The following is a 26504-nucleotide window of genomic DNA, read 5'->3' as shown; positions in this document are numbered from 1 at the left end:
AGTGTTGATTTTTGACCTGTAAAATCCTAAATGCTCTGCCATTTTATGAGATATTGGCACAGTACAAGTAGGACAGATCCTGTCAAAGAGGTATTAAATGAAATATTAAATGAAATAAATGAAATAAATGAAATAAATGAAATCTTCAGTACCTGAGGGGGGCCTACAGGAAGGCTGGGGAGGGTCTGTTTACAAAGGCCTGCAGTGACAGGACGAGGGGCAATGGTTTTAAGCTGGAGAAGGGGAGATTTAGATTGGATATTAGGAAAAAATTCTTTACCATGAGGGTGGTGGAACACTGGAACAGGTTGCCCAGGGAGGTGGTTGAGGCCCCTTCCCTTGAGATATTCAAGGTGAAGCTCGACGAGGCCCTGGGCAACCTGGTCTAGTTGGGGGTGTCCCTACTGACTGCGGGGAGGTCGGACTAGATGACCTTTGGAGGTCCCTTCCGGCCTGGACCAATCTGTGAATCTATGAAATGCCCTATCCAAACAATTACTACTTTCCAGCCATGGTCTTGATCCCTCTAGGTTTGTGTTGTCATGCCAATCTCTTCACAAGATCAACACAGTGATGATGCAAGGTAGGACTCACTGACATTGCAATACAACAATTGAAAAAGTTGGTGTAGAAAAAGCCTTTTATTTTAAATTCATTTTAGAAGTTGGTATAGATTCCTGGGGCACCATAACTGTTAGATTAAACTAAGACACCTGAACTTCAAAGTGGGTAAGAACTGATGATGGGCAAGTGGAAGACTAAAACTTTTAACAACATGGTAGTAGTTGCTTGTGGTAAGGCTTAGAGGTACCATTTGGATTACAGCAGCTGGAACTTCTACAGCAAGAGAGGTAACTAAAACACAGTGGGAGGGTTAGTTTGGGGGTTTTATGCTTAAGGATCTCAGACACTGGGATTGCCCCATAAAGGAAAAAAGAAGAAGAAAACAAAGATTAAAATTTAAAAAAGCATCGCACCGCTTCCCACACCTTTCCCTGCTGAATCTTGCAAATGCAGTAGAATACAGAGCAGTCTGTGTCAGTGTGAAGAATCAATGAAGAAGAAGTGTTCATTTAATTTAATCAAAAAACTCTACAAGCACAAAAGAAACCTTTAAAGCAGCCTGCAAAGACTGAATGCCCTACTGCATGAAGCAGTGAGAAGAAAAGGCCCATTGGAAAACAGGCTAATAGTCAATTAAACAACTTGCACACAGCGAACTGAAGAAGCAAAAATTCCTTCCAGCATCTCTCAGATTCCTAATAGAAATAAGACATTACTACTACCTTCAAGAGAGTAAAGTAGCAAGAAGGAAACTAAAAAAATGAAACATCTTCAGCCAAACAACACCCAGCATCCTCCTGTTTAATATAAGCCCCATTTGCTGGCTGTTACTTGGTAACAAGTGGGAAAAAATATGAAGGAACATGGTCAGAGAGAGATAAAAGAAAAGGGCGGGGGGAGGCAAGGTGGGGGGGGAAGGTGAGTCTAACACCTTGGTCTTCAAAAAGGATAGGGTTGGGTTTGTCTCAGTTATCTAACTATCAAGTCAGGCTCATTATTCATAGTAAAGGTCATAAACAAATTCAGTTGTTTTAGTCCTACTTACATTCTTGCCAAGATACAAGTTCATTAAATTCAGGTATTCTTACAGAAAAATAAATTCAAAGCATAGGGCTGCTGCTAACTTGCTTAGAGAAAAGGAAAAACTAATAACCATTAAACTCCCTAAAACCAGAAAGACATGGCATTCTCAGAAAATTAATCTTGTCTGAGAATCTGATAAACATAGGTTACCCACATTTCAAAATATCTCGTCCTGCCCAACATGTTTGTGTAACAGTGCTCTGTATAAACTGTCCATATCCCCTCCTTTTTTCTCTCCCACCACACAGTTATTTTTTTTTAATACTGCATGTTTCTGAGGTTAGTGTAGTGCTTCTGTCAAGAAGGGCACTGTTGCTCCTGTTCAGGTCAGGTTCCACAGCAGCCTACAAAGCTGCTGCACTGAAGCTCAATTTTATAGGGAGATACTCAAAGGAGGGGGGAAGGACCAGAGTGAAGGTAGGTATGCAACAAAAGATGAAAAGAAAGAGACCCATGATCCCTGCCTCCTGGCATCCTAAATTAGTGAACTGAGCATTCAGACGGGGGAATATTTAATAGGGAATAGCCTTTTGGTAAGAATCAGCTAACGATTTTTTTCCCCCCGTATGAGAGGCCCACCTATATTTCCTGATAGGGACCACCTATACTGGGTGAATTGTTACTGCGCACTTCACATTTCAGGGAAGAAGAGTTAGCATAAATAAGTGAGAAGTGCTATTAATATATCGAATAAATCCCGAGAGCATCTGATGAGAAACGGAGTAAGGAAAACTATCATGATGCAGGAAGTAAGTAATCTTTTCTACTAGATACAGTAAAAGAGGGCAGAGACTAGAAGATAAGAGGCAAATGTTGGGCTGTTGTAATCTCTTCTACACTGATGCCTAAATGCAAAATCTTATTATGCCAAAACCAAATGTGCAAGAAGTCAAGGAATCAAACTTGTGAATTAAACATTAATATTACGCTTGTAAAGATTAACACTAAGCTTACTTTATTATATGCTATAACCAGATGAATCATTACAAATATACATTTGGACAATCCAAATTTAAGTGAAAGTTTACCATTCATGAAGGTTTTAAAAAGTAATAACAGAACTAATGACATCACCACAAAATCATGGCAGGATTTGATCTGAGAGGAGAGAGGAAGAAGGGAGAAAATCCACAATTCAAATCAAAATACGCAACTTGAGATCACCTCAATCCCAAACAACAGGGCCATACATCAGTTGCAGAATTTCAGAGACCATAAAAGCATTATTTTCTTAGATCCTTGAAGATCTCAGGCCACAGCGTTGAACTACCTGAGTATTAGTGCTTTAAATAGGATGGTATTTTTCAAGATAAATATTCCTGTATGACAGTTTTGCATAACTAAAAGACTCAAATACTCATTGTTTCCTGCGGAAGTAAGATTGTTTACTATTGTGTTCAAACCTTGAACTCAATTTGAGGTTAGCATGTCCTACCAACTGATGTAGTAAACAAAATTGGAGGAGTAAAGGTAGAAATAAGAAAAACACTGACCACCACCACCCCCCAAGTCTCATTAAAGTTCTTAATATTTCAAGCACAAAGCACATACCTGTTGCGTTTAAATTTGCATTGTTTCAACTCCGGTGACAACAATACATTTGCATTATTTTAGTCATGTTGCATATAAACAGTATTTGTTTATTATGGATAAAACACAACAATAACAACAACAGCAACAAAAAACCACAAAAGAGCTTTGTTTGAATCTGCATCTTTCTCTGTAGAGCAGCTCAACAGAACTGCATAACAGTGTTTATAGTGCCTCTCACAGGAAAAGGGACAAGGGAGAGAGAGGGGAAACAGCTAAGACTGCATTCCAGCCACAAGATTTACTAACATTCTATGGGCAGAGGTAGTCACTCTTAACCTAGCAATGATAGCAAACATCACTGAAGAAATACAGCAATATAAAAGAGTAGCCAAATGGGTGGATTCAGCTACCCTGAGTTACGATCTTTCATCTGTGAGCTAAAGGTTAAAAAGTAGGATCTCTGTCAACCATGACAAAGATTCACTCTGGTTTTCCTTCTCCTCACACTCACCCTGCTTTGCACATGCTAGGACTAGGAACATAATCAGTTTTCCAAATCTCAAATACCATCACCAAGATAGATTTCCTTCCATTCAGCTAGGAGGATACACACATATCCTGCACAACTAGGTGAAAAGATTCCCCTAAATTATTTTTTATTCTTGTTCTTGTTTATTTAGGAAATAATAGTAAATCAGGATGACACGAAACTTTCATAACTCTCCCTATTTTGTCCAAAGGTTTACTGTTTTGTAGTTTATTTGCTTTTTGCCTGATTTTTTTTTTCAGTTTCAGTTTTGAGACACTGGCTCTTGTTATACTTCCAAGAGCTTACTGAAATATTCTGCTATTACTGAGGTTTTCTTCCCTTGCAAACACTTTTTGAATTATCTTAACCTTCTCCTTTTTACAGCAACAAAAGCAGATGATGATAAAATGCTGCATGCAACCACAGGCATGCAAACAGAAAACATTAAGTATTTTCTATGTAAGCAGATCACAAGGGTGTTCAACTGTCACAGCCGTGAGGAGAGGAAACAATTCTTAACTTCTGTTTTGAATTAGGATGAAAATGGAAGTTTGACAGAGCTTCTAAAATCTTATCCTAGAGAATCTAAATATATTTCTGCTGTGGGAATTTAGTTCACTTTCAAATGTTAAAGAATGTAATGTCAGTCAGATAGATCAGTGTTTCCGTAAGGACTACTGATACTACTTTGCACACCTTTTTTTATCTGTTCTAAATAAATTTATTTGTTGTCTTGAGATTAGCAGGGTCATCTTCTTCCTTGTGATATTTTCACATGCAGTGTTATATAACTATAAAGGTAAAGTCATTTATTTTACTGTGTTTTTACCTGATTTGAATTTCGAGTTTTCTCCAGCTTAATTATCTTTATCCTGTGCTACTTCACATCTCCTTCAGATGTTGTACTGCCTTTGTTACTTTTTTGTAGACCTTCACAATCATCCTGCATTCCTCAAGTTGAAGTTCACCAAGTATTAAAAAGTGTCATACTACACACCTTCAACCTACGCTACTGCTTCAGTATACCTAAAATAATTGTGAGTGTTCTAGATGAGCCTCCTACATCTGATTTGGAATTAAGAAAAGTTCTTGAGTTGGAAAAGACAATTTGTTTAGCGATGTTCTTCTGTCGTTGCTGGTGAACATCTTGCCCTTATCCCTGTTACACTACCACATCCAAACAGATAGTCAGGCATATCAGCTTCACTCCTTGAATATCAGGTTACTGTTCACTTCCTTCCCTATGTCTCCTTTCTGATGAAATTATGGCCTGATATGACAGTTTTCTCCAAGATCTAGAAACCTCCCGAGGAAAGAAAGCAACCTCCCACCCCAGAGAAACTCATAGGAATGGAGAGCTCCCTGAAACTCAGCTCCCTTCCAGCACCACCCTTAATTAGGTCGATAATGCCTTTGGTCACCAGAGGAACTCCGCTGAGCAGCTAGAGTAGTTCATGTTGTTCAGAACCCTGGTTCTCCAGGTCTGCTGAACTCTGAAATATTTCCAATGAATTTCCACTGACCTTGCATGTTAATTGTTCACAACTAGAGCATTTTGAAAGGCTGTAACTGAAAGCACAATACCCATTTATTTTACCAGCTACTGCGCCAGAGCAAAATGAGGAATACCCGTTGAGGATTCCAGTGCCTCCTGGAACCCTAGGGTCTTATGCTTCTGCAGTCCTGTGAATTATCTTGAAAGAAAGAGAGAGAGGATTTCATACTAGAAAACTAGTAGTAACAGACTTGACAGAAAACAGCGTTGATTTTCTAGGTCAACACTCACAACACAATAAATGCCTTTCACAGTTTAAGAATACAACAAACTCTGAGTTCTCAAATGAGCAGCTTCAACTGTCTAGCGTGTCCGTAACAATGAAGTCTGAGACCCAGAGTGCAGTTTACACTTATTATCCCAACATGAAGCAATGCTGTTCATTTTTTATAAGTCAGAGCAATCCAGCTAATCAGTTCACTGAATAGTATCAGATGACAGTGTTTTAGTGTTGATAGCACATTCTGTCTTAGAAATTTGCATTAATCATCTGTGGTGACCTGAGCTGAAATTAGAAGAGTTAATACTTTCCTGTTCTCTGGAATAGGCACAGTATGAGCTTACAGCTGTATCATTCCTTTTTATTTTAAGAGAAACCTGTGACACAAAGGCAAGGGAAAAAAAGAAAAAAGAAAAAAAATCCATCTCTAGCATCACAACACAGTGCTAGGAAGTGGAGCTTTTCAGATGACAGCAGATCACAAATCCGTCAGTCAACTGCTCACCTGGTTCTTCATGATCCTTTACAGCAGTGAGAACAAATCTCTGGAAGTAAAGAGAAATCTAAAAGCCTCATAGAAGTCAATTCAAACTAAAGAAAAGCAATTTGAAGACACGACCTTGTTTCACTTTTTACCATACCCAACATACCAACCATTGTAATCTAGGGAGACTGAGAAAATACAACTTTTTTGTCCTGGAAAAAGGTCAGACAAAGCTTTCCACAAATCATTTTAGAGTAAGACAGAAAGGAAAGTTTCAACAAAAAAAAACCCCAACAGGTAACTATGCAAGAAACGCATACAGATGAAGCACTGTGCTATTCTGCTCTGCAGAAGCCTCACATCTGAAAGACCCTTCCTAATAGAAAGGTTTTCATCAGCTGTGCATAGAGAACAAACATGCCTGAAAGTAATCATCTAAGTAGTGGATATAAAGGCATAACCTAGGAATACTTGTGGATTATTCACTTAAAAAAATATGGTACGGGTTTTATTTCAAGTGATTTCTCACTAAAACATCTGTTGAGACAACAACTAAAAAGTATTAGCTAAACAGAAGATGGTTTGTGTAAAGGAATACAGCATGATCAGAAGAGATTTTCTCCTCATCACACACATATCCCAAGAAAGAAAAATGACAAAAGTTCACTTGTGTCCTTAAAGGAATATGCTTTTATCATTTCTTCCCAAATATAAATACAGAGAAAATAAACGTTAATTGTCAAAAAAGAACTTCTATAATACGAAAAGGAATAGATCTGTAAAACAGAAAAGCAGCTAAACAGTCAGAAAAGCTACCAAAGGACACCTACAAAAGGAGAAATGTAAAACTGAAGTGACTTTCACAGCTCATGAGGCATCCAGTCATACTGTTGAGCACATAAACCTTTTAGCCTATAGATCATAATTCCTATGTATTTTAGACATGAATTGTCATAGCAGGAAACTTCAAAACTCCTTCCCAGAAGGAATTTCAGCCTGCATTCTTGCTGAAATGCTGACAATTGTAGAGGTATGGACAGCCTACCCAGTCCAATTGTCAAATTTTTCACAATGAAGAAAGGAGAGTTTTGCAAATAAAAAATGAACTAAATAACCATTTGTTGTTTAACTCACAGACTGAAAGGATCTAACTGATCCTCCCTTTGGAAGATCCTGGTGGGAAAGCAGCTCAAGGAGTTAACAGCAGTTTAATGACAGTTAGGTATCCATAAGCTGTAAATACCTACAAAATTCCCTTGTAACCCTTCCCTGCACCAATTTTAGTGTTGCTATATTGTACATAAATGTATTTCTGCAATTACCTACTTTGAGCTTCAACTTTTCCAGAAACCAATTTCACTAAGCATGAGTCAAAGAACTTAATGAAGTACTGAACAAGCCTCATTTAAGATTGAGACCTGTTCCAACTAAGAAACCAATTTTCCTTATGCATCTGAGGATTCAGGTAATCCCCAGCAGTAGATGACTAAGGCAACATCTGCCCCAAGCAGACATATACACATGTGCACACACACACTTTTCGTGTTATCATTGACAGAATACCTTGCGGAAACATACAGGAGCTTCCACATAAAACAAACTTTATTAGGAGCAAGGTCCTACACCACACATTTCAGAATGAGTAATGAGTAATGCAAGTCCAGCTCCATTATACTCCATACTACAGAAGACCTAAATCAAAGGCTTAATGTCAGTTCAGCTAATAAATGTTTACTGTTAGCCCTCTCTTCAGAAAGAAGAGACCATCTGAACAGGCTGTCAAGTATTTACTAAATCAGAAGAATAAATTCAACTGTGGGACTAACTAAGCAAACCAGCAAATACCCATTCAGGAACAGAACAGTGACAAATTCCTGCCACAGATATATCACAGGTCTTGTACTGTACTTTGAGATATCCAAAGAGGAGACGTGCTGAAATAACAATGGAGATTGTATTAGTTTTTTATTATTTGCTACATTAGTGTGGGCACAAAAAAAGCTTTGGGGTTTCTGAGGGTTCACATTACATCATGCTGCATTACAGTGCTAGGCTTAATTGCAGGCATTCACATTATTATGATTGCATTTCCTTGACTCATCATGAAAATGAAGCAGCCTTATGAAGAATCATGATTTCTAATGAATTAAAAAAGACACCACACACATGCATTCACAACAGATTCACTAGAAGGGAGACACCATCATAAAGTTTCTTCCAGTCTACAGAAAAATGAGTTGCAGAGCTGAATGCAAATACCTACAGCAATCCTAAGCATACTGTTCCATTACATATTTCAGCATGTTTTAAAGTCATTTTCCTAAAATAACACCCTCATGCAAGTGCTCTTGTTGAATGCTACAGAACTGTTTAAAGAGGCTTTTTTATTATTATAGATGCAGTTCATCCCCATTTGAAACAAGTCTGCTTTTGTCACAAAGAAAAGCTTCAGACATATTTACATCTCTGTGTATTTTCAGATAAAATCATGACCCATTACTTACAAGCAAAAAAAAATAAAAATAATCTCAGAATATATCAAGTTTAAATTTTGGTTTTATAGTCACACTAAAATACCATCTGTTTCATCAAACTAGAGAGACTACTAAAGAATCAAGGTGAGCATTCCCATCATAACAGGACAACACAAAAACCTTGCTTTCCTAATTAGTTTAGATTTTGGCTCTGTCCCTCAAACACTGGCTACCGCCTGCGCTATTCATAACCAAGAATAGCCTCAGCTAGGATTTCAGTGGTACAATATGCTGCCATCTCTGCAGCAAGCAAAAAAGTCCAAAGCAGAGGAATCCTCACCATTATTTACTTGACAGCAGCCATATTTTTCCTCATATATAATTAAGAAGTGAGGGTGACAAAAACCTAAGAGAGTGAGTTACTTGAATTTACTTCTACACAAATATAAAATAGGGATTCTTACTTGTCCTTCACATGCCTGCTGAACTCTAAGTACAAGAAGAAATGCAGGTTAGGTGATGCCACAAGAAGTCTTTTTAAGGTATGCGCTCAGACCAGCCATTCATTCTCAGTAATCAGTGCAGATCTGCCTTCAGCCAGTGGCATGAATCACCTCCATTAAGGAAACGAGTGGACAACAAAATAGGGTATTCGTACAAAGCAGGGAGCAGTACCCATACCTGAACAACTAAAAACAGTGATTCCTGATGATTGGAGTCATCACACTAATTTGCACAGGCTGACATGCCCCAAATTTCAGCAGGATTAATTTATATACCTCATGTATTGTGTTGTCTCTACTACCTTGCTTCCTCTTCCATCAAGTCAGAGCTAGAAATGAAGATGCTTAAGATTCTTAAATGTAGGGATAATATTGGACATAAAATGTATGTCAACACCATGCAGAAGGCAAAGTGAATGTTCTTCCACCGAACTAGTGTCTTTTTCAGGCTTTCACTCAAATGGACACCTCTAAAAATGGTCCATCTTCACAGCCCCAGTCAGCTACTTCTTAAGTTGGAGGATATAGTGCATATTCAAAATTTACACAAGTTCAAGAAGAGACTGGACACATTCATGCAAGGAAGTCCAAAAAGGGTTACCTAAGTATAGAGAAACCACAGGTGGCTCTGGAATTCCTTGAGAAGAGACCACTCAAAACTGGACAAGAATTAGGAATATGTATTGTAGATGCTTGTCCTGCTCTTTCACTCTTTGTAAGTATCCACTCTTACCTTATTTATAACCTCCCAGCCATTTATCAGAGATAGGATATGAGCACACAATGATTTGGTTTGAGTCAGTACATATGCTTCTGTGATGTAGATTTTCCAGGGCTCTTGGCATAGAAAAATCTTATTTCCTTGCCACTGACCATTTCAAATAACTAGTATCTTTGCACTAAGAATTAGACTTCTAGACATCAGCATCAGTTCCTGGATAGTAAAGATACTAGCCAGTAAAATTTGATGTTAAAAAAATGTTCTTTGAGTACAGTTTAATTTCTCAGTTAATCCAATAAACAAACACCTGAGAAAGGTTTTTCCCAAAGACAGCATCCAAAAAGTCTTTGCCCACTTCATCTCCAATTAATGGAATTAAACTTGCACATTACTTCTCAAAACATACACCTGTCAGTTCCTGTTTTTCCATCAGCTCTAATGATCACTGAAACTGATAACATGGTTAGCTGTAGTTCACGTCTGCATACTCATATCTGAGTAAGTCCATTAGTAAGACATATCCTTAGCTTGTTTGCAAATGAGAGTCACTCTGTGCATATGACATCATGGTTCTCTAATCCCATCTGGGAGCACAGCCTTTTTTCTTTGACTTTATGACTCTGAAATACGGCACCTACAACCAATATATTTGTGCTGCTGTTGGAACCATGGAGCCCTTTATGAACTTACCTGTAACAACTCTGCCCATCTTTCCTAGCCATCCAGTCACACACACAGAATCACAGAATTGTTGGGGTTGGAAGGAACCTTCGGACACCATCTAGTCCAACGCCCCTGCCAAAGCAGTTTCACCTAGAACAGTCAAATACAGCTGCTGGCAATACCTACTGTCCCTAGCTAGCTCACGTTTCTGCTAAGCCTGAAAACACTACCCTGTGGTTCATCATTCGTATCATTGCAATGAGGTCCAAAACTATCCTTGGATTAGATGCTCTTGAGGCAATATATTAAAACAGAGGAAAGATTTTTCTACACTATCTGACTCAGCTTGTAACAGTAAAGATTAAGGAAATTAGGTTTTCAATGTATATCAATGGTTAAAACGTACAAGGACAACTAAATTCATACTCTACTTTTGACCTATTCTACCTTCACCTCACTGTTATCTTAAAGCAGGTTAAGAGCACTGGCTTGTTTGCACATCCATTCAAAAACAGAGACAAAGTCAGTCAGTCCATTCCAAAGCACATTCTGTGCATCTGTTCAGATACCTGTAAACAGATGCAAGTGCTCACCCCAAGTGGAATTTAACTACTTCTAAGACATCCTTATCTTCATTCGGTTTACTGCTTAAACACTCTTTAAAAATTATTCCCACCAAGTCTACACTACAGAGTCCTACACTCCTGTTGTATTTAGAATTCCAATAACCTGCAAGTTTCTCAATCTGTGTTGTCTCTCAGTTTTTGTGGTCATAAAAAGGGAGGGACAGAGAAGTGCATGTGCATATACACAGGTCCAAAGCATAGCTTTCAGTAGCAGAAAGCAACACATTTGTAGTTTGAGAGATGCTTTCCTCATGGAAAGGAGCAGCCCTGCAGAACAGCTGGCAATGCTCCACAGAACACTTGTCCACAGACTGGAACACCTGAGGTCGTAGAACCTGAAAATGTCTGGTATAAGTAATTTCAGCCAAAAGCTTAAAATAATTACTCTGTTCTGCTACATATAATAGATCTGATAAATTAAAAGTTTGACGTTGGAAGACTACATCTCAAAAATGTCTTTGTAACTACAGATTAGATGGCTCTCCTGGGTGTATTGAAGACTTACCCATTTGTGTGCAGCCAAAGCATTCCTTTGCTTGTAACATAATGCTGAAGTGTCAGTGTCTCAGTGGCAGCAATTATGTTATGTAATGCAACTTTTAAGGGATTCAACTATTCAGAGTATTGGAAAAATGAATTCAAATGACATATGATTTCCAAGTATAAAACTCCTGTGTTCTTCCTGCAGTTAAGAGTGACACTACTGAAAGAAGAGAATGTACTGCCATTGGCACCCAACCCAGTTTTCTGTATACTAGAGAGTTCATGGAAAAGAGCAGGGGTAATTGTTATGGGTTTGGGGATTTTGGGTTTGGGGGGAGTGGGGTGGTGTTAAACACACGCAAGATTCCCCACTAGTCTACAGTAACCGTTACGTGTGATGAAGCCCTGCTTTCCTGGAGATGGCTGAACACCTGCCTACCAATCGGAAGTAGTGAATGAATTGCTTGTTTTGCTTTGATTATGTGCAAAGCTTTTGCTTTACCTATTAAACTGACTTTATCTCAACCCACGAGTTCCCTCTTTTACTCTTCTGATTCTCTCCCCCATCCTGCCGTGGTGGGGAGTGAGCAAGCAGCTGTGTGGTCCTAGTTGCCAGTTGGGATTACTATGACATGGACTTAGGTAATATAAGCAAAAGTCTTGGCCTCACTGGACTGAATAGGACCCCCGTAATAGATTCCATCTGGATTAGAGTTTCACCATTGTGAATGATAAGGTGAGCTGTCCAGTATTTTTTAAGGGCTTGGTCTCATTTGCTAAAATAAACTGCCCTAAAGTGATACTGCTGTGGAAGAAGCACACTAAGCAGTCATATGCACAGAATCCCATGGAGGAAAAAAAACAAAACAAACATCCAAAAAAGACCACCCCCCAAAAAAACAACAACAAACAAACAAACAGGTTTTTGACAATATTTGTGGATCTGCCAATAAAAAACCCAAACAAACTACAGTTCAAAGAAGCGAGGGCCTTCAATTCTGTTACTTCATAGGCATTGCTGCCATAACTTTTCCTCTGGAAATTTCCACATATACTCTTTCCTTTGCTTTCAAAAGCATGACATCTATACTGTAAGAAGACATATGACCAAATTTTCCTCCCTTCTGGCATGACGCTAACAACACAGCAAACAGAGAGCAAGCCAACAGAAAGGGAGGCAAGGGAAGTAAGTAGATTTTATATAGAGACATAGAAAATCATAAAGAAAAAGTACTTTTAGAGATGCACTTAAGATTAAAAGTTATAGAGGGCTAAGTCACTGTCCTTGGAAGAAAACAACCATAATGCATTTCCTCTTCCTCCCAAGTTTATAGAAAAGTTTGAGAGTCCTGGTCTTTCCAACCCTCTACCTAGAGTCTGATGTCCTGTATTTACTGAGGCTATTTTACTCAAAATTAATTTTATTTTTAAAAATATATGCACAGACACTATAGCTTCACTACTGGTGGAGCAGAAAAGCCTCTCTCATTTTCTTAATATTTTTAGTAGCAATCTACATTTTTCTCCTTAATGGCAAAGCATCAGTATATGCTTTTATTTCTTGCCCATCTGTTTCCCTAGGGTTTCTGCAAGAAGACATTAATTTTACTTCTGCGGTAACCTTTCAAGACGTAATCACACAGAAGCCAACATGATATATCTGGACAAAGTAATCAGAGAACAAAGAGCAGACTTTTTTCCATAGTGAAAAAAAATAAGTGGTATGACCATCATCATTTTAGTCTAAAAAAATAAGTTAATGGATTATTAGCTGCAACTTTTTTGTACTATGTTACCCTAGCCTCTTTTCCATTCAAAATACAAAAAGGAGCTAGTTAGGCAAGAGGAAAAAAAAGTTATCCTCTGTCTATTATACATCATAAAAACTGCGCTTCTTTAAGTTTGGAGACAGACGGTAAAAACACTTTCATGGCATTATAACTGCAAAATGCATGCTCAACGATACAGAGAGGGAAGGGGAAGGAAAGGAAAGAACTTCAAAAGACAGTTATTAGGTATTAAGGAATTCTGCCAGAAAGTTATACAAGTCTGCATTTTTAGTAAGACGGCACGTCTGCTCATTGCCCAAGTCCACCATTTTTAAGAAGTCTCTATAGAAGATGCTGCCATTATACATGTATTTAAGTATAGTTACTTAATGCCTAGCTTTGGTATCTCTTCCACAAGACTATGCATAGCAGAGATGCTCTCCGTGTTTTCTTGGCAGCATTCTTAAATATAAACAGGTAGAGATTTCAAATGAATCTGTTGTGGTGTAGACAAGAAGAAATGCATACAATTGTATTGGTCACAATCGTGATGTTAGTAAAGCTACAGTATCACATGATTCAATCTAGGATAAGACCCTTTGGACAACATGAAGGATAAGGATACTTCCAAGTCACAGCACTTAGTCTGAGTTGCTATTAAAACTAATTTTCACTATAGGAGAGATGCTTCTTATAATTACAATTACATATGAAAACCTGTCTTTCAAGTTTACTTGACTGCACTGAAACTAAATAGCATTGTTTTATTCCTTTTTTTTCTCTGTGACAGAGCAAACAGCATTTCCCACACGCTCGAATAACGTAGACTTCAGAAAAAATCTGGGTTTTGGTTTTTGGTTTTTCTTTTATACTGCAAGAAGTATTTTTGTCCTTTGCATGCAAAACTCAGAAGTGAGAAGAGACAATAAATTATTTACCCGTCTGTACCTCAGAATGCTCAGGTAGTTTCTCCATCCACAGCAGGAAATATGAAGTATGTGGTGGTTATGTATGGTGGAATTCATCAGCCACAAAACTTTTATGAACCATGAAAGTCCAGAAATACATTCTCACCACTCTGCAAGACCATTTTCATAGAAGTTAGTCTAGAGTATTCATGCTCTACAGTTGCACATGTTAAAACATTAAAACCCCTAAACATGCAAAAACATGGATAACATTAAAACCCCTCAACATGCAAAAAACCCAAGGATACAGTAAAGAACTATGACAAAGATATTGCTTACAGCCAGTTACAACAATGCTCCAGAGCAGGAGAGAGGTACTATAAGCAGAAATTTGGCATCTCATCAGCAGAATTTTTCCTTTGCAGCTAATCAGGGTCAATTGAAAAGCTTGATACATGAAGTTGTCCACAGCTACCCACAAAATCAGACTTTTTTCTCAATTCAGGCATTTTTTATGTATATGTAATATTTAACTGGCTCTTCAGAGACGGCCTAATCAAAAAGCTCCTCACGAATCAACCTGGAATCTTGACTGCTGCAGAGAGTTTCAGGGAATGGACACCATCGCAAATTTTGGAACATTAATCCTTGAGACAGAACCTACTCCTGTTTGACCAGGGAAGACAGAAAAATTATTGAACATCCCCAAAAATCTGTGCCAAGATGGTTTCCTGACCAATTTTTATGTTGTTTTGCCATTACTGGGGAAGCTCTGTTTTGCTAAACCAAAAGCTATAGAAAAGCAGACAATTTTATTCACAAAGTACCACTTCTGCTCTCGTTCCAATTTTGATATTATTGCAGTCCAAGAATCATACCAGCAGACTGGAACCTAAGAAAAGAAAGATAATCTGCATTTATTCTGCTGCTTCACCTCAAACAACTTAAAAGGACGCACCCAGTTACAACAGAACAGGAGAACGAAAGGGAGAAAATAAGACTGAGAGAAGCAGTAAGAGTAAAGGACTCAGTACAGTTCAGTGGCGCTTCATTCCGAATAAAAATTATGGGTCACAAGATTAGAATGAAATACAGGACAGGCCCTAGATTTGTTTTGCTTTCAAACCCAAAGTTAAATCTCCATGCTTTTAAAAACTGAATTTTAAATTGAAAAGCAGAATTGGATCTTCTCCTCTCAAAAGCTGAGCACTACATGTTACTTAAATAATAAACACATTTTACTCATAATTTATGTTCATGCTTCTGTACTTCCAAGATAGCTGTGGGAATTCACAGAAGCAGATGGAAAAAAGGAGTTTAATTTCCTTCCTCAACATTCAACATTTTAACATTTACCTGTAAATTAAAATCTGTTTATAGCAAATACATTGTCACCACTGTGACTTTATGCTAACTATAGATAAATTACATGATTATGCACAGATTCTGAGGATGCAGAAATTAAATTGATCACTCCTTTATATTAAACATCCGAGTCATTCATTGCATCTCCAGGGTACAACTTGGTAACAATAACTGATCCCAAATTTGTCTGTTTCTTTTGCTATTTCCCTTTATCAGATATAAATATTTAATGCAAAAAAACTAGGAGAAACCCATTTCAGAATTGCAATTAAATTTGACAGATAGGGTTTCAGAAACTGAAGCAAAAAAGAAGAAAACATACAAGTATAAATAAGTTGTTGGAAAGTTACTACACAAGAGAGTAGAACCAAACTTTCTTAATAAAAAGAAGTCATTGTGAGGTAAGAATGAGTCCTGAAATAAAGAATGTATCCAATTTCTTTCATACAACAACAGGGGAAAAAAATAAACTTCATTAGAGCTTTGAAAAATACACAACTATTTTTAAAAATCCGGGAACACTGGCTTTTGTAACAAGAAGGTAGAAAAACTTCCCAGTAGTTTGACATAATCACTGTTTGAGTGGCAAGTAAATAACCTCCCAGGTTTCTGTTGAACTACATCCTCTAAGACTTATTCCCACTCGCCTTCCACTCCCCAGTAAATCTTTATGAAGATTCTGGCAGTGCATTTTTTAGAAAACAAAATCAGCACTGCCACCCAGTTACCTCCATGATACACAAGTAAACTACAGTAACAACTTTTCCTCTGGTGACCAGAATTCTTCTTAGTACAAGCTGAGTGAGTTCAGCAATGCAACAGTTTTTGCACACACACATACACATCACCACCACCCTCTGCCCAACACTGGAGATCAGCATTACACAATTCACCTGCACAGAAGAAATGGATACAGCCCATCCTAGAGGTTCTGTTTTCTGCTCAACACCAGCACAATGTTTTTAATCAGTGCAGAGGGTGGTGGATCCACAAGAGGGGAGGCTTTGTCTGCATGATCCTTACAGTTGCTTGGCAGGGAAAAGTAATTGTCTACACATATAAAAATCATAGAATCATAAAATGGTTTGGGTTGGAAAGCACCATAAAGACCATTGTGTTCCAACCCCCCTGCCATGGGCAGGAACACCTCCCACCAGACCAGGTTGCTCAAAGCCCCATCCAGCCTGGCCTTGAACACTTCCAGGGACGGGGCATCCACAGCTTCCCTGGGCAACCTGTTCCAGTGTCTCACCACCCTCACAGTAAAGAATTTCTTCCTAATGTCTAATCTAAATCTACCCTCTTTCAGTTTAAAACCATTACCCATCGTCCTATCACTCCACTCCCTCAGAAAGAGTCTCTCCCCATCTCTCCTGTAGGTCCCCTTCAGGTACTGGAAGGCTGCTATAAGGTCTCCCCGGAGCCTTCTCTTCTCCAGGCTCAACAACCCCAACTCTCTCAGCCTGTCTTGATAGGAGAGGTGCTCCAGCCCTCTGATCATCTTCGTGGTGCTCTGCTGGACCTGTTCCAACAGGTCCATGTCCTTCTTGTCCTGAGGACTCCAGAGCTGAACATCCTGGTGCACAGATACAGGGAAAGGTGATGCAGGGAAAGGTATTCCAGGTTTATAACTAACCAAGAGGAAAGCAGCTGCCTTTATAGTGAACCGGAGGAAAAATGCACAGGAAGACCACACAAAGATGAAACTCCAAATAGGAAAAGTAACTCTAGAAGTTACACAAAGTCTTTCACCCACAGAGGAAAAAGTGGAAATCCATGGCAAGTTTTTCCACCCATGGAAAACTTGATGTACTAAGGTTTTGCAAAAGTCTTTCTCAGTCTATTACCCCAATTTCAGTACATGCTAATTAGAGCAAGCTCCTTTTCAAGTATTGGTAATCTATAGCTATAAACATGAGTTATGCCCACATTCCCACTTCGTTCGAATAGAGCATACCAAGTATGATGGAAACTATTAGAAAAAGCATTTAAGAAAAAAGAAAAAAAGAAAAAAATAATCACTAAATGCAGTATTTTCTACTCTCATTGTTATTATTCATGGTAAAGGCATTTTCATTACCCAGAAACTGTAGTTGCATCAAGGAAATCTAGTATCTCAGGCACACTTATAGTTCAAATTTTAGACTTAGTCTGTGTGTATGCAAAGTTGTGCCCTTAATAAATGTAGTTTTAGATTTACTTCACAGACACAAAAATAGCATTAATTATAGAGAAAAAAAAGATAGAAATAAGGTTATAAAAACAAGGACATTAGCTGAAATGAACATGAAATGTCATTGATTGCATTTCTTTATGCAACACTTTCAAAATATAACGTTCTAACCCACTGTCAGAGTCATGTTTGATATTCACATTTCAATACACAATTATACATTCATTCATGTAGAATCAACACAAAAAGTAGCATTACATTCAGAGTTGGCAAAGTTTCGAACCTCCACATGCTTTTCCTCACGTCATTAGTCTTTTAGCACTGGTTCAAAAATTGCTATACAATCAGAAATACATGAACACGTACCTAGCTCTCTAGAAGGAATAAATCTTCATTACATACCTTGTATTAATAAATATCTATCATTGGGGGAAAAAAGAAACTGTTAATAGAAGGACATTACAGACCAATCAAGGTGTCCTTGGCCGATTTATACAGAGGTATTTCACATAATGAGGACCATGACAAAGTTTGTGTTCCAAAACATTTTATGTCATCTTAACCTTGCCACAGGCACCAAGGTTGGTGTTAATCACTCCAGTCAAAGTGATTAACTTTGAAAAGCTAAAACCTAAAAAAAGGCGTTAATGAACTCAACGAGATACCAGAAGTTAATACGTAGGCTCTTTAGCTGAATTCATTACTCAGACACTGCACAATATGTGCCATGTGCCTCAGATTAACGGCAGCCTCACAGGACACTGCATTCTGTACAGGACAGAACTGATTCAACTCTGAAACATCCCACATGAAACAAACTGGTCGACCACAGGAAAATTTCAGTTCCCCCACAACACCAACAGTCCACAGTGTTGTAGGACACCAAATGAATGAAGGCAAATGGTCTGTTATTTACTGGTTTAAGTGTCTATTCTCTAGATCAGTGGTCTCCAAACTTTTTGATCATGTACCCCTATCAGTAAAAAAATTGGAGCGTGCATCCCCAATATATGCGTATTTATTTACACAGGTATACAGGTACTATATATATTCTTTACACACTGTATACAGGTACTACTGTACTTATACATTATGTACGTTTTATAACACACACAATAAATAAAAATTAAAACAGATGAGAGAAAGATGAAATAAACATTTTTTTAACTTCTATTTTTACTTATTAATGTTACAAAAAATTGCTCTCCCTCAAAAATATTTTTTTTAATTTAATTTAATTTAGCGGAGTTACATGATCAAATATGCTCCATTATTTTTGACAATCGTAGTTTAGCACTTTGTGATGCAGCAATTCAAAGGGCTGGTTCAAAGTTCAGTTCATTTCAATACCGATAGTTTAAATTTTTATTGGCCAAATTCTTGCCAGATCTGATTATGACATCATTGCTCTTACCTCATAATGTGGCTGACAAAGTACTAGGGAGTAGGAGAAGTGTCAGTTCTGCCATTTTCTTGTTGTTCATTTGTCCTCACATTATTAGTATTATATTCAATCCATGTTTTCTTTGCAGGAATGTTTTTAAGACACTTTTCCATTTTGTGAGGGTTAGTTTAGTTAAAAGTAGATAACACAATCTTTAAATCCACTTAATCAGACACAGATAAACTGTAATGCATCACAACATGCTTAAATGAATGAGTGAAGGCACCACTGCCGACCTCTCCACATTGTGGAGCATCCACTCTTCCCTCAAGATACCTTGTGTACCACATCCCACATGTCACAATCCAACATATGGACCAAGTGAGGGATCAATGCCAAGCTGAATATTAAATACTAGTAAAGCCTAATTTTGTTCTTTTTTTAATCTAAAAAAAAAAAACATAAATAGAAGTTCCAATATTTCCTCCCATCATCTTGTGCACACTTCACGTTGGAAACCACTGCTACACTTCTCTCCAAACAGATGCCATATTGAATTTATTAATAGAGGAATTACAACATATTACCTAATGTACCTACTTCATGTTTGACAGGGATATTAGCTGCACATAGTTCTTCCACAACAGCTGTCATCAGCAGGCCTGGAAAAGCCTTACAAAGGAGGCAGCATTAGCGACTCCAATTTAAAACATGGATGTCATGGTTTCGGCCGAATTTACCAAAACCGGACCAACAGATGGCCCTTCCCCCCCACTCTCCCTCCCCCCAAAAGAGAGAGGGAGGAGAGAAAGAGATAAGGAGATTCAGAAGTTTAGAATGAACTAAACTACTTTAATGAAGAATTAATATTAAAATAAAAATAAAAAAGAGAATAATGAAAGATACAATACATACATAACCGTATCAAGCTCCCAGGATGACAGTCACGTCACCAGCAGGCACTGGGGAAGTCCCAGACTGGACTCAGCGACGAATGGGAACTGGATTCCAGCTCTGGAGTCAGGAACACATGGATCGGGATCAAAGGCAGGTGAACAGACAGAGTCCTCTCTGGACGTCGGCCATCGCAGGCAGAGAGTTGACCCTTTGATCCCTCAGCTTTTATACTGAGCATGGGGCAGATGGGATGGAATACCCCAGTTGGTCAGGTTTGGGTCACCTGTCCTGTCCGCTCCTCCCCACCGATGTGACCCCTCTACGTTTTTTCTGTTTCCGACCCTCTAAGGGGGCAAATAACGAAACTGGCTGACCTTGGTTGTTACAGCAATAAGTATAAGCAAGGGCCTCCCTGCATACCATTCCTTGGCATGGAGCACAAACATTGGTCTTATCATTCTGAGAACGAGCAGTTTTCTCCACAATATGCTGTTAATTTCAGAGAGTTAGAGGAGGCCTAGCTAGGATGTAAAGTTACAGAACAGAAAATTGGTTCAGTTTTACTTCAAACCGGGACAATGGAGAATTAAGGTCCAAGGAGGTAAAATTAATTGAAGTATGTTACCATTTATGCTGCTAACAGGCCCATAAACAACCAATGTAGACTTCTGGGCTGGGCACTGCTGGACAGACACACCAGGCTACTTTCCACCTTTCTCACCTCAAAGGTCGGGGAGGGTTAATCCTGGGGAAAGCAGCACTTTACAACCCCAGAAAAATCTGGGCAGCTCCAAATACCTGTTTCCTGAAATGGTTCCAAAGTAACAAGTTGTCTTAAGAACCTCAATCTACATTATACCAGGAGCTCCCCTAGTCAAGCTAGGACACACAAAGGTAACATATGGAAATCTCCATCCCTTACTGGATGTGGGGGGGAACATTGCGACCAAGGACAAGGAGAAGGCTGAGATACTTAATGCCTTCTTTGTCTCTGTCTTCAGTAGTCGGACCAGCTACCCCCAGGGTGTACAGCCTCCTGGGCTGGAAGATAAGGATGGAGAGAAGAACAACCCCCCCATAATCCAGGAGGAAGTAGTTAATGATTTGCTTATGCACCTGGACACGCATAAGTCCATGGGGCCGGATGGGATTCACCCAAGGGTACTCAGAGAGCTGGCGGGAGAGCTCAGCAAGCCTCTCTCCATTATCTATCAACAATCCTGGTCAACAGGAGAGGTACCAGATGACCGGAGGGTGGCCAATGTGACGCCCATCTACAAGAAGGGCCGGAAGGAGGATCCGGGAAACTATAGGCCTGTCAGCCTGACCTCGGTACCAGGAAAGATCATGGAGAGGATCATCTTGAGTGAGCTCTCGTGGCAAGTGCAGGGCAGCTGAGGGATCAGGGCCAGCCAGCATGGGTTTATGAAAGGGAGGTCCTGCTTAACCAACTTGATCTCTTTCTATGACCATGTGACCCGCCTTCTCGATGTGGGGAAGGCTGTGGACGAAGGCCTTTGACACTGTCCCCCAAAGTGTTCTCCTGGAGAAGCTGGCAAATCATGGCATAGACAAGTGTACTCTTCACGGGGTAAAAAACTGTCTGGATGGCCGTGCCCAGAGAGTTGTAATTAATGGGGTGAAATCCAGTTGGTGGCCGGTCACCAGTGGTGTCCCTCAGGGCTCAATCTTGGGGCCAGTCTTGTTTAATATCTTTATTGACGATCTGGATAAGGGGATTGAGTGCACCCTCAGTAAGTTTGCAGATGACACCAAACTAGGTGGGAGTGTTGATCTGCTTTGGGGTCGGAAGGCTCTGCAGAGGGACCTGGACAGGTTGGATCAATGGGCCAAGACCAATGGGATGAGGTTTAATAAGGCCAAGTGCCAGGTCCTGCATTTCGGTCACAACAACCCCAGGCAACGCTACAGGCTTGGGGAAGAGTGGTTGGAAAGCTGCCCAGCAGAAAAGGACCTGGGGGTGTTGGTGGACAGCCGGCTTAACATGAGCCAGCAGTGTGCCCAGGTGGCCGAGAAGGCCAACGGCATCCTGGCCTGTATCAGGAATAGCGTGGCCAGCAGAAGTAGGAAGTGATGGTGCCTCTGTACTTGGCCCTGGTGAGGCCTCACCTTGAGTACTGTGTTCAGTTCTGGGCCCCTCACTACAGGAAGGACATTGAGCTGCTGGAGCGTGTCCAGAGAAGAGCCAGCAAGCTGGTGAGGGGTCTAGAGAACAAGTCATATGAGGAGAGGCTGAGGGAACTGGGCATGTTTAGTTTGGAGAAGAGGAGGCTGAGGGGAGACCTCATTGCCCTCTACAGCTACCTGAAAGGAGGTTGTAGAGAGGAGGGTGTTGGCCTCTTCTCCCAAGCGAATAATGACAGGACCAGAGGAAATGGTGTAAAGCTGCAGCAGGGGAGGTTTAGATTAGATATTAGGAAGAATTACTTTACTGAGAGAGTGGTCAGGCACTGGAACAGCCTGCCCAGAGAGGTGGTGGAGTCACCATCCCTGGAGGTACTTAAGAAACGTCTAGACATGGCACTTCAGGGCAAGCTCTACTGGCCGAGATTGTTGGTTTGTGTCTGTTTGTGGGTGGGTGTGGTGTGTGGCTATGGGTGGGGTTTTTTTGGTTGGGTTTTTTTTTTTTGTGGTTGGACTTGATGATCTCAAAGGTCCCTTCCAACTATGAAGATTCTGTGATATGCAATATTCAGCAGACTCTTCTGAAGTAATTAACACTAAGTTCAGTTAAAGGGAATTGCCACCTTGCCACAAGGGCTGGCTATCATAAACCTAACATGACTCTCTACCATATATTTCAACTCTATGAATCCTGTGGAAAACTATGATATAACAAAAAAAAAAAAAAAAATCATATCAATTTTATCAAATGCAAGCTGCAGAGTGATGGAGCAGACAGGGATAAACACTGCATTGTAACCCTTGAGCTGCCTCTATATGGAAAGACATGATTTATCTGCAAGCGAGAAAAAAGCTAGCACCTTAACAAAAACTTGATTCCAAAGTCATTAAGGACAGCAAAAGGGGTCAAAAAGTCTCCAGCGCTCTGATCATCTTCTGGACCCATTCCAACAGGTCCATGTCCTTCCTGTGCTCAGGACTCCAGAGATGGATGCAGTACTCCAGGTGGGGTCTCACCAGAATGGATTGAATCACCTCCCCCGACCACACACACACACACACAAAAGAAGTGGCCACACTTCTTTTGATGCAGCCCAGTGCATCTTTTGATGCAACCCAGGAGGTGGTTGGTTTTCTGGGCTGCAACCCACAACTTCCCAAATATAATGGAAAGCGGCTTAGCAACTTCATCCACCAGCTCCCTCAGGACCCATTAATGGATTTCATCAGGTCCCATGGACTTACGTATCTTCAGATTCCTTAGATGGTCTCGAAACTGTTCTTCTCCTACAGTGCGCGGTTCTTCATTCTTATAGCCCCTGGTTTTGCCTTCTGCACCTTGAGTGGTGTGGTTAGAGCCCTTGCTAGAGAAGACCAAGGCACTGAACATCTGAGGTATTGTGACAGAAACAGTCAATCACCAGGATCCAACTGGGGCTGCTCTGAGCAGAAGCCTGGAATTCTGGAGAAGCTTGCAGACCTCAAAGGGTCTCTATCAACCTCGGTGCTTTTGTGGTTCTTTGAACACAAGCTGTCCTGCCTTCCCTAGATGGGAAGGAACAGCCAGTCTTGTGGAAGGCGGCCTGTCCCACTACCAACCAGGCCCTTACTTCAGACGAACAGCTGCTATTGAGCGCGGGGGGCTGTGCCACTTTGCAGGTCAGTGAGGGACCACTGAGGACCCCCAACCCTCCTGGAACACTGTTGCTACCGTCTTGTCGAGAGGACCCCAGGCACGGGATGAGGACGGGGCTGGAGGCCAGGGTTCATGAGGGGAGCTGGAGGGTGGTCCCTGTGTCCAAGGGGCAGCCTTTCTCCTGGGCAAGAAATGTGGCAGACAGGAGTGAGCCCCAGGAAAGGGGCCCTCAGCCCCATCGACCCTCCTCCTTCTCCCAACATTTGGGCATGTTGCAGGCCACAGGCCCTCCATGACCAAACCTGCTGAATTTTGGCCACCCCCACTGGCCACGGTCACAATGGACATCACAGTGGCCTCCTGATGTCACCAGCCACCTCACTGCCTGGTGCTCGGGACCTATAAAAGCAGGGGCCTGTGCAGCTGGCCCACAGTTTGCTGAGCTTCCCGGCCCTCGGATGCCAAGCATGCTTGGAACGAAGAGGAGCTACAGCAGCAATGCGGGTGGCTGCCCACCTTGGCGTGGGATGCCACAGAGCTGCCCCCTGAAACTGCAGATGCGGGGGGCACCTCCCAGGAGCAGGAACAGCAATCAGCGGAGGAGGAGGAACATCACCCCTCCTGGCACGAGTGCGACCGACCTCAGGTCTGCAAACAACGGCAGGCAGCACGTGGCTGCAGGCCCACCAGGAAACAGCATGGAGCCCAAGCGCATCTGCCTGCCAGGGAGCAGCTGGAGCAGCGCGGCGGGTGGCTGCCCACCTTGGCGAGGGACGCCACAGACCTGCTCCCTGCAACCACGGAGGAGGAAGGTACCTCCCAGGAGTAGGAAGCCTGATCAACAGAGCAGGGGGAACAACATCACCCCTCATGGCACGAGCCTGATCGGCCTCACTTCTGCAAGAAGCGGTGTGCAGTGCAGGGCTACAGGCCCACCAGGGAATGGCGTCCAGCCCAAGGGCGTCTGCCTGCCAGGGAACGGTAGGACACCCAGGCATGGCCATGACCTGGCACTCAACGCACCAAGGCACAACGTGCAGGCCACGGGTGTCAATCCACCAACGCATGGCATGTGGCCAACGGCTGCCAATACACCAGGCAGCAGCGTGGAGCCCATGGAAGTGGATCCACCCCAGGACCAGGAAGAACCAATGGAAGTGGATCCACCTCAAAACCAAGAAGAACCAATGGAAGTGGATCCACCTGCACGGCAATGACCTGGCACCACACCAGCGCACCCTGGCTCCTTCCCTGAGATTGCACCAACGGCCTCTCAGCAGCACCTGGCCAGCTTCCTACGGGTGGCCCAGCCTCCACACCCAACATGAGCTGGGAGAAAACAAACTCTATGGACATCCCGCAGGCTCACCTGCAACATCTCCCACAAATAAACATTTCTGTTGTTGATTGTCAAGGGTTGTGTGGGCTCTTCTTTCCCATCCCATCCCCCCCCCCCACCCCTCATGAAGAGGTGCCGTCTCTTCTGCATTGAGCCCCAGAGGAGAGGAGAGAAGAGGGCCTGGCCTCCATCGAGCTGCTGCCTTCCACAGATGGCAAGGGATGCCCAAAACCTTGCAGAAGGTGGCCTGCCCCACTACCACACAGGCCCTTACTTCAGACCATCACCAGCACCAGCCCCACCACTGACCTGTGGTACACCACCACTAGCAGCTGCCCCGCAGGGGCTATTTGTCCTGCTGAGCAGAAGGCAGCGGTCCTCCTACCATGTAATCCCCTTCTCCTGTCCACACGACACTCAGCTGCATACCCTGGGAGGCTGTGTCATGGGCCTTGCTAAAGTCAGGGTAGATGGCAGTGGCTGCTCTGCCCTTGTCCTGCTAGGACAGTCACCTCCTCAAAGCAAGGCTCATGTTGGTTCCAGCAAAACTTAGAATCATAGAATCATCCAGGTTGGAAGAGACCCTTGGGATCATCGAGTCCAACCATCTACCCTACACTACAAAGTTCTTCCCTATATCATATCCCCCAACACCACATCTAAACGTCTCTTAAACACATCCAGGGATGGTGACTCAACCACCTCCCTGGGCAGCCTATTCCAATGCCCGACCACTCTTTCTGTGAAAAATTCTTTCCTAATGTTCAGTCTAAACCTACCCTGCTGGAGCTTGAAGCCATTCCCTCTCGTTCTGTCATTAATTACCTGTGTGAAGAGACCCGCACCAACCTCTCTACAGTGTCCTTTCAAGTAGTTGTAGAGAGTGATGAGGTCTCCCCTCAGCCTCCTCTTCCTCATACTAAACAGTCCCAGCTCCTTCAAATGCTCTTCATATGATTTGTTTTCCAGGCCCTTCACCAGCTTCGTTGCCCTCCTCCGCACTCGCTCCAGCACCTCAATATCTCTCTTGTATTGAGGTGTCCAAAACTGGACACAATACTCGAGGTGTGGCCTCACCAGTGCTGAGTACAGGGGCACAATCACCTCCCTACTTCTGCTGGTCATGCTATTTCTAATACAAGCCAGGATGCCGTTGGCTTTCTTGGCCACCTGGGCACACTGCCGGCTCATATTCAGCCGCTTGTCAATTAGAAGCCCCAGGTCTCTTTCTTCCAGGCAGCTTTCCAACCACACTTCCCCAAGCCTGTAGCAATGCACAGGGTTGTTGTGGCCCAAGTGCAGAACCTGGCACTTGCCCTTGTTGAAACTCATGCCATTGATTTTGGCCCAATGATCCAATCTATCTAGGTCTCTCTGTAGAGCTTCCCTATCCTCCTGGGAATCAACACTCCTGCTTAGCTTGGTGTCATCTGCAAACTTGCTGATGATA

The sequence above is a fragment of the Numenius arquata genome, chromosome 4 (assembly GCF_964106895.1).
Source record: "Numenius arquata chromosome 4, bNumArq3.hap1.1, whole genome shotgun sequence".
Taxonomy (NCBI): Eukaryota; Metazoa; Chordata; class Aves; order Charadriiformes; family Scolopacidae; genus Numenius; species Numenius arquata.
Note: the sequence above shows the minus strand (reverse complement) of the source record.